We start from the raw sequence: 8,804 nt of genomic DNA on the forward strand, positions 1-8,804 counted from the left end.
CTATCAGTGCTCTCTTGCAGAGGACACCAAGAGTGCTTTGTTTGTCCTTCTAGACTGACCGGGTGAGGGGGGGCGAGGGGGGAAGAAGAACTGAAAAAGAAAGTTACAGAGAAACTTCTCTGTTATTACTTACCTCCAGAAGTTCCCAACTGCAGTAGAAAGTCAGACAGGAAAAAAGCAAGTTAGTCAGAATGAAAGAATGAGAAAAGAGCCTCAACATGGTTGGAGACGAAAATCACTTCCAGAAAGGAAGTCAGCTTCAAGAGGAAATTGCTTCTGGCATCTCAAAGGGTAGAAAGGCAAACGAAAAGCTGTTTAGTCCTTATTTTAGATTTCAGAGCTGGCTCCTATTTCCTTTCTACAGGGACTTTCTTCCAGAGGAAAAAAACCAGCATGAGCACAGTGTAAGTGTTAAAAATATATACTAGTTTCTTGTCCAGAAAAATCAACAGGAATCTTCAACATGAAAATTAACTTATGCAACTGGCTTTGAAAAACACACGAAAAAAATCACACTGAAATATTCCTCATTTCAAATGGGAAAGACTTTTTCAACACTACATATGAAAAAAGTTACAAAACTTTGTTTTCCATTACTCCTGGGTATTGAATAAACAGAATCCTTTTCTCCTCCGTTACAGTCACCTTAGTTGGTACAGCCACAGAATTTCAAAACTGTAAAAAGTTTCCTATGTAAACTTTTCTTTAGGTTCTAAAAATTGAGTATAATGTTAAGGGCTCTCATTACTCATCCATTAACTACTGCAAGTCAGTTGTAACTGCATTACACCTGGTGCAGACCACAGTAATGCATAGGGGGAAAAGGAAAGGAACAAGAATTATTTTCTATGCTGTTCCCAGGATGAACTGTGAGCAATTTGCCTTTTTATTTTTAGACTGCACCCAAAGAAATTAAGGGTCATCTAAGGAAAACTGAAGGTTCATAACACCACAGTAGATTACATGAACTGCATATTTACATTCAAAAGGCTTTTCTGTTTTTGGCATTGAAATATATACACACCATATTAAAAATGCTAATATTTTCTATTAAAAAGTAACACCAAGTTAGGCATTAACTATTAATTTCTGTTCTGCTGCAAGCAAAGTGATCTAACTTTTTATTTAAGTGACTTACCAGGAATAATAAATCTAGAAATGACAACCCTTTGAAATACACATTATAGACTGAAGAAAATTCTGAAACAAATTTAAAAATCACTTAGCGCAGAGCCTAGAACTGAAGCTGTAATTACTGCAATCTTTCAAACAAAATCCCAGGTGCTGAAACAGAAAGGAAATTCTCAAGTATTGTCTTCTCAATTAAAACCCAGGAAAACATGGAAAATATGCAGAATTCCTCATCTTCCTGCAAGTCTTCTCACAGAGAAATTGCTCCCAAACACTATTATTTATTCAGTGAAGGTTATCCCTCAACTGTTGCCATATCAGCCATACATGTAAACTGTCCATTCAAACTTGAGAATCCTGCTGCTTCATTCCACACACCCCTTAAGATTCACTGTAACTGCTTGTATGAAGCCATGGTATGAGTAAGGTAGCTGTGAGCATAACTTTTTGCAACACTGATCCAGTTGTCAGCAGGCTGCTTTTTCATTTATATTTAACTTAAAATATCTACATTTTTAGTGAGGCTATTTTGAACATGTATTTTGAACTCTTCATGGCAAGGCTTACACAATATTACAACCCTCTCACCAACACAGGATTTTCCATAGTATAAGCAAACTCTTACAACACCGTGAAGAATCCCAGTTAGAGATAGATGCAATGGTCCATATTTTGTGGAATCCTAGATAAGTGTAAACAGTTATAAGCTTCCAAGTTGGAAGTCAGTCAACAGTTCTCATTGCAGACCTGACTCAAGTCACTAAACTGCATCAATGTACACCAAAGGTCCCACAGACCAAAATAAAGAAAATTAAACAAAATCAGCAAGAAGAATCAGCAAGAAGGAGCAGCATCCCCCACAGGAGTTCAAAACTCCATCAAAACACTTCAATGACTCAGGAGAGACACAGGATCACAAGATTCTTAAGATTCAAGAGCTGTTTAAAGAGCCGCAATTTCCTGTTGCAAAGTGGCTACAAACTACAAAATAATCTTTTTCAGTGACCCAAAGTGCAAAGGCTCTGGGAACTGGTATGTGAGAAGAGCAAATCCCTAAAATGACACTGTGATTCACCAGCATGTTGCATTTACAGCACCCCCTCTGAAAGGGCATTTGACTCCTTCATTGAAGCTTGATGTAATTTTTTTAGACTTTAAAAGCAAAGACAGCCAGACAAAGCATCCAATGAATCCAAAGGAACCTGGCCTCCACTGAAGGCTTTCAGGATTCCCCAAAAAAGTTTTGATTCTGATTAAATGGAAAAACGATAAAAAGACAGCAAGAGCAGCACATCAGTAGGGATGGATGTGTGTCCCATGTTGGATTACCGACTGCCTGTTGGCAACACAGGATGAGAAACAGAAGCAGCAGCTCTGCACAGCAGCTCTGACCAGACTGTGAGACAAACACGCCTCGCTGTCTACCACACCTCAGGGCTGCTCCTCCCCTTTGCTCATGATCTTTGCTCCTTCTTGTCTGGGGGAGGCTTGAAAACGTTTATGTGGGAGGCATTTTTGTGTTCCTTGTTAGACTGCTAGGCTTATTGAACAAAAGGACACCACCCCATGCTTTAAACTGCAGTTTGGAAAGAGATGGCCCCCGTTCCTGACTCCGTGCTGAGCTGCAGTCAATATGACAGCCAGGGCAGGCTCTGTCTACGACCCTGCTGCTTTCAAACAAGTGGTACTGGCATCCCTTTTTGATCAAATCTCTCTTGCTAGAAATGTCAAGACAACCCATCTTGAGGTCTGGAACATCTGTGAAAAACCCACCTGAACACAAAGCCTATTTATGGGAATAAAGCTATTGACTTCTCCAAAACCCAGTATGGTCTGCATAAACCATTAAATAATGCAGTTGACACATTTCCTGCCCCATTTACCTCATCAAGAATGGGAGATGGTACCTGATCATCAGAGTTTCCTCTTAATTAAAATCATGAAATGTATGGGAAACTATGAATACAATGCAGGTACACAAGAGATGTTCCTTGTCTGTATTAACAATATCTAAACCAAAACTAAAGGAAGGAAGACTCTAAACTCAAGGAAGATCCTAAATTACTGAATCTGCAGTTCAGTCAGACACACCAGCATCCATACCAAATGTTATCTTAGAGACAACCCTGTCTCTTTCTGGTTAGGACACTGGCTAGTGAGTTAAAAGCAAGAGGAATCACACCACTTTAATGCTACATTAATTTCAAAAATAAGCAAAAGCAGCAGTATTACAATTTTACATTTCAAAACATAAATCACAGATTTTATGAGAGGGCTATAAACTTAAGATGTATCAAAGCCATGACATGACTCCTGCTCAATCCCACAATTTAGAACTGGATGAAGATTCCAAGAGAACATCTCCCATCTTCCAGCCTGTTAGGTCACCACTGGGACAAAGCCATTAGTCTGGGCAGCTTGTATCAGTGAATTTATTCCAGGTAAGCTCACTAGTGAAAAATTTTGAGAGAATAACCTTCTCACAGATGTACCACCAGTAAAGATCCATTCCTATTCTGAAAGTTGATGTAGTGAGCAGCAGAAATGCAAATACTTAAACCTCTACCAATTACCTAAAGCAGTATTATTAATAAAGATTTCTCTAGGACTAAAACTGACTCCATGAAAAATGAAAATGATAACTCCCTCTGACAAAGTGAAAATGCATAAAATATTTGGACCAAGCACACTTCCTATTCATCTTATAAAGGATATATGGGGGAAAAAAAAGGAATTGGCATTATTATTGGCTATAGATCAGTCATCACTGACAAAATGTAAGCAGAGGACAGTCATTAATAAGATACAACACAACAAATTACAAACACAACATCAATTAGTAAGATTTCTTCAGAAACTGAAGGTAATTGAACTGCTACCTCAAATTGCAACATTTTTGAACTTCAGTTCCTCTTTAAACCTTTTTTTAGGCTTATTTCCATCGTTTTATGACTTAAAGCAAATGTAAAGTTTTTGCTTGAGAGGGGATAATGACAGAAAAAGCAAAAAGCTTCCATCAGAAGAATTCTGTAACTAAGTTGTGAAATATTTTTCATATCCCATTCCCAAGCTACTCTAGCTAGAACACTGACATTTCTTTCTTTTCACTAGAATGACTCAATTTAAAGATACTAACAAAGTAGCAGCGTTCCATTCTGAAGGCTCTGAGGTTTGGAAATCTCCTTTTTTTCTTCAGCCTAAAAGTTTTTCCTTTGAAGGAAAAATTTTGTGAATGTGACAGGAACAGTCCTGTTAAACATGTTAACTTGAGCAGAAAAGCCAGCTTTTCTGATGTAAGTTTTAATTTAAATGTTCTAAAAGTAATGAACAGAGATGACAACAATAGTTTGCTTTTGTAGTCATTAAAACATAGTTTAATGATCAAAGTTTAATTTCATTTTTTCATGTTTTTCTAAAGTCACATTAAAACTCTGATACCACAATAAACAAAAGTTACAATCCAAACAGTAAATATAGACCAGCTGGAATAAAACTTTTGGCTACCAACTCAGAAATTTACTAGAAATCCAAAACTACAGAAGCTTGCTTATATTGCTGTATTACAAGGAGTTTCAATAGAAAGAGATTTTAATTTCTAAAATTGTTAACAGTTCTCTAAAATGAGATCTGCAAATTTATTAAACTTTTCTCTCAGTGCATTCACAGTGTCTCATTTATCAAGGCAGTAGCAAGTGCATCATCTCAATCTCCAATACTGTATCAAACACTACAGCCATATGTTAGTCACCAACTAAACCCATGGACTCTAGAAGGAAACTGGATGGTCTAGATCTGGATTTTCTGCATAACAGCTATATATGGATTAGTGTGCAGGACTGCACACATGGCACTGTATTCTGGATCCTTAAAGAAAGGACTTAAGCTGAATATTTTTATTTCAATAGGAAACTTATGAAGTTTTTACAGCAGGTGAACTGAATCTACTGTTGTACTTCAACGTTACAAAGGCACAAACCTATTTTCCAAAAAAAAAAAAAAAAAGGTATTTTGCAGCCATACAATTTTTCACATCTTATATCTATGTTAAACAGAGAAAAACATTTCAAGAGAGCCATGTGTTCTGCTAGTTTCTGCTCAGTTACTACTGGAATGCAGTTTACTCAATGACTTACTAGCTATTTTGGAAAATCACTTTCAGAATATAAAGACTTGCCAATTAAAAATGAAAACTGTAAACAGTTTTCCAGGGATAATAAATGGACTTCTGACATGTAAGATCTGAAGTAGCAGGAACCAAAGATGCTAGTGAACTAGAGAACTCTACATTTTACAAAAAAATTAGTTAACCAGATATATAAAAATATATGAGAGACAACTTCAGTAGCTTTCTGCCTGTCCAAGGTTAATCCAGTGTTAAATAAAAAGTACTAGAACTAACCTTCTGCAATGGCAACATAACATCAAAGCAGGCAGCAGTTGCTAGAAATAACAGCTAGCTTAGTAGGAAACAGAAGATACCAACTGATTCTCCTAAATTCTAAGGGGTGGAAGCCAGAAACTTAGTTTGCTAATATGGGAACAGCCAATGCACAAGGATGATTTGCTATCAGTTACTGCAAACCCTCAGGGCACATGGAGATACACTCCCTCCTAGCATAAGTGTGGAGACTCACAATTATCAGTGGGAAACTGCAGAAGGCCAAAGAGAACGTGACCCTTTCTCCAACCCCCAAAATCCTCATCTGAAGATCTGTGTTATTTCTGTTTAACAGCATGGGAATTTCCCCATTCTGGAAAGCTGAACTAGCAGAATAGAACTGTGCAGTGTAAAGGAACAAGTAATGAATGCTAGAACATCAAAATAGCACAACTGTAGGCACTGAGGAAATGCAGTTCTTCCTCAGCAGATCTTTAATTCAACTACAGGTAAGTCAGTCACATCTCAACAGTGCCTACAGAGATTCAACTCCTGAAAGGCTGGTTCAGTCACTGCTGTCTGATGTCACACCATCACTCTTGGCAAGCATGCTGAAGAAAGATGAGCTATAACATATATGAAAAGGCCTCAGTATTTCAACAGTGACTTCCAGCTCCTAGAGGAAAACCAATATTCAGAGCTACTTGGTTTCTTCTCTGTCTCTCAAATCTAAACAAAGCTTTGTTAAGACCTGAAGATACAATCCTAACTAACAGTAGTGATGTTACACACCCCACAGGGGAACACTGCAAGGATGGTTAAGTGCCTGACACTGAAGATCCTTACAAACAATCAAGTTCACATACAACTAAAAAGAAAGTGAGTGATCTCTGAAGCAAAGGCCATGGGATCAACTCATTGTCAACAATCTGTTATCTGTACCAATTAAGAGAAAATAAACTACATTTTGTAATGTCTGGAATAGAGCCACTATCTGATAACATGTGACAGCACAGTATTTGTACACTTTCAAGCAATTAGTTCAAGAGACTTCTCTCTAAGCACTCTTCTTTTAAGTTAGTATTCACTGTAAAATTTACTTCTTGAATCTCTGAAGCATTATTAAAAACAGGCAAGTCACATTTGGTAAACAAAGTGCAGATTCCAAATAATAAGGGCTTGGGACTAAATCTCCAGAATCCTGGGTCAAATATGTTGTTTCCTGACACAAGAAGTAAGGCTCTACAAGAAGACAGTATTTCTTTGGTATCTTCAGAGACAAAACTTCATTAAAAAATATTTACTGTGTAGAAGTTCTCCATGGAAATGAATTATGGCTTTGATGAGCCAAGATTTTTGTGATATATTTGTATTGATGAGTTCTACAATGTGAAAATTAAGGCACTGGACAGATGCATTTAGTGGTACAGACTTGCTCAGAAACATGAGAACCTAAAACAAATTAATACTTCCCCCTTCAAAAATATGCTGAGCTCTACATATCTCCAAAAACTGTGTATTTCTTTTGATACTTAGTGGTAAAACAATCCACTACAGCTGCTACAGCAACAAATTGTTAAGAAGAAAAACTATTAAAATTACATTTGTAATTTTACTACTACTTTTTTCTATCTAGCAGAAGGTGCAAAGTCACTTGAGGAAACTTGCAACCAACACCTAGTACATGGCATCTCCTAACAATTTCAAAACAGCATAAAACCAGAACTGGACTCCAACTCTCTTCCTGGACACCACCATAAAGCACTGCTTTATGAATAATCTTTAAAGAGATTTACAAATCAGACATGGATTATTCACTGACTAAAATGCACATTTGGCAAGATCTCGGAATGATTAAAAGGGAAAAAAGTACCAACAAAATAAATCCACACATAAAGAAAACCCCCAAATTACTACAAAACAGATAAAATTTAACAGCTCAAGGATATTTTACATACAAAAAATAAAGACTTCAGTGCTACAAGAAGCAATAAGCCATACCTTGCACTCCTGTAAATACAGAGGCTGCATTTTCAACCTTTGGGGAATCTGACTTTTGTAATGAATAGGAAGGTGAGGGGAGAAACAAAAACCAAACAACCCACCACTACAAAAAAAAAAGACCAACAAAACACCAAAACAAAACCCAAAACAAAACAAAAAAACCCTCAAAAAAAATTCCCTGAAACCAAGGGAAAAATTTGTATTTCATCTCAATTTTTGACAGTGCCAGGGAGTTCCTTATTTTCATACAGACAACAGAAAATGCTAAAGAGAAACTGTCAATGTTTTTGCTAATTCAAGTAGTCATTTCTTGCTGTTTTCAATATCTATAAACATACTATAAAATCAAATGCATATGCAAGAGAAATATTAGGATAGGAACAATTCATCATTAAACTATGGGTCCAAATTTTATTTTAAAAAGTTATTACTGCAAACACTAAAATGACACACAAGTAAAATCCTTGTAAAAGCAGAGAATACTGACAGCAAGAAAAACTAAGCTAGACAAATTGTTTTGGAATGGAAATAAAATTCACAGATTTAAATAACCAGATTTTATCCACAGTACAAAAATTCTGTACGTGGCAAAATAGCTTCAATTTTGTAATTAATGAATCTTTAAAGTTTATGCAACCCAGAAATTAAAGTACGCTGGCTTTAATCCGGGTTACACAGCGTCTGGAATACATACAGCAGGCTGTGCTTCAGGAATCACCCTGTTCTCCTGTAACAGGGTTTATAATAGGAAAAGAAGTCCAGGGATAAAATTATTATTTCACGTGGTTTTACCTGCCCAAACAACAAAATCTCACGTTGTTACTTAACCAAAAGTAGTGGTATTTTAACTGGGGAATCTCCAGGGAAATGTCAGAAGTTAGGAAGAACATACCCTCCCTGTAATAGGCATTTTAATAAAATACATGACTAAAACCCCCAGTGTTTTACAGCATCTGTAGAAGGTAGTGTAAAATTTTATCTTCCATCCTGTAATCTTTTCTAGGATGAAAGTGATGACTTCATGCAGAGTGAGGTTTCAGACTCACAGACGTATGATGCAGAACATGACTTCTCACAGAACGTGACCTCGGTTCCTAAAGAGAGAGAAGAACGCTGTGTCGTTTCTTCCATTCCAAAGTGTGTCCCACTTACTGAATTAACAGTGCTTCAATGAATACCTACAGTCCACTACTGTGTCAGCTGGACCAGCTCAGCTCAAAAAGGAAAAACAGATTTTCATTAAGCACCTAGTTCATGAAGCCCACAGTGGCAGGAAATACCCTCCTTCATT

This window comes from Cinclus cinclus, chromosome 9 (assembly GCF_963662255.1).
Source record: "Cinclus cinclus chromosome 9, bCinCin1.1, whole genome shotgun sequence".
In the NCBI taxonomy this organism is placed as follows: domain Eukaryota; kingdom Metazoa; phylum Chordata; class Aves; order Passeriformes; family Cinclidae; genus Cinclus; species Cinclus cinclus.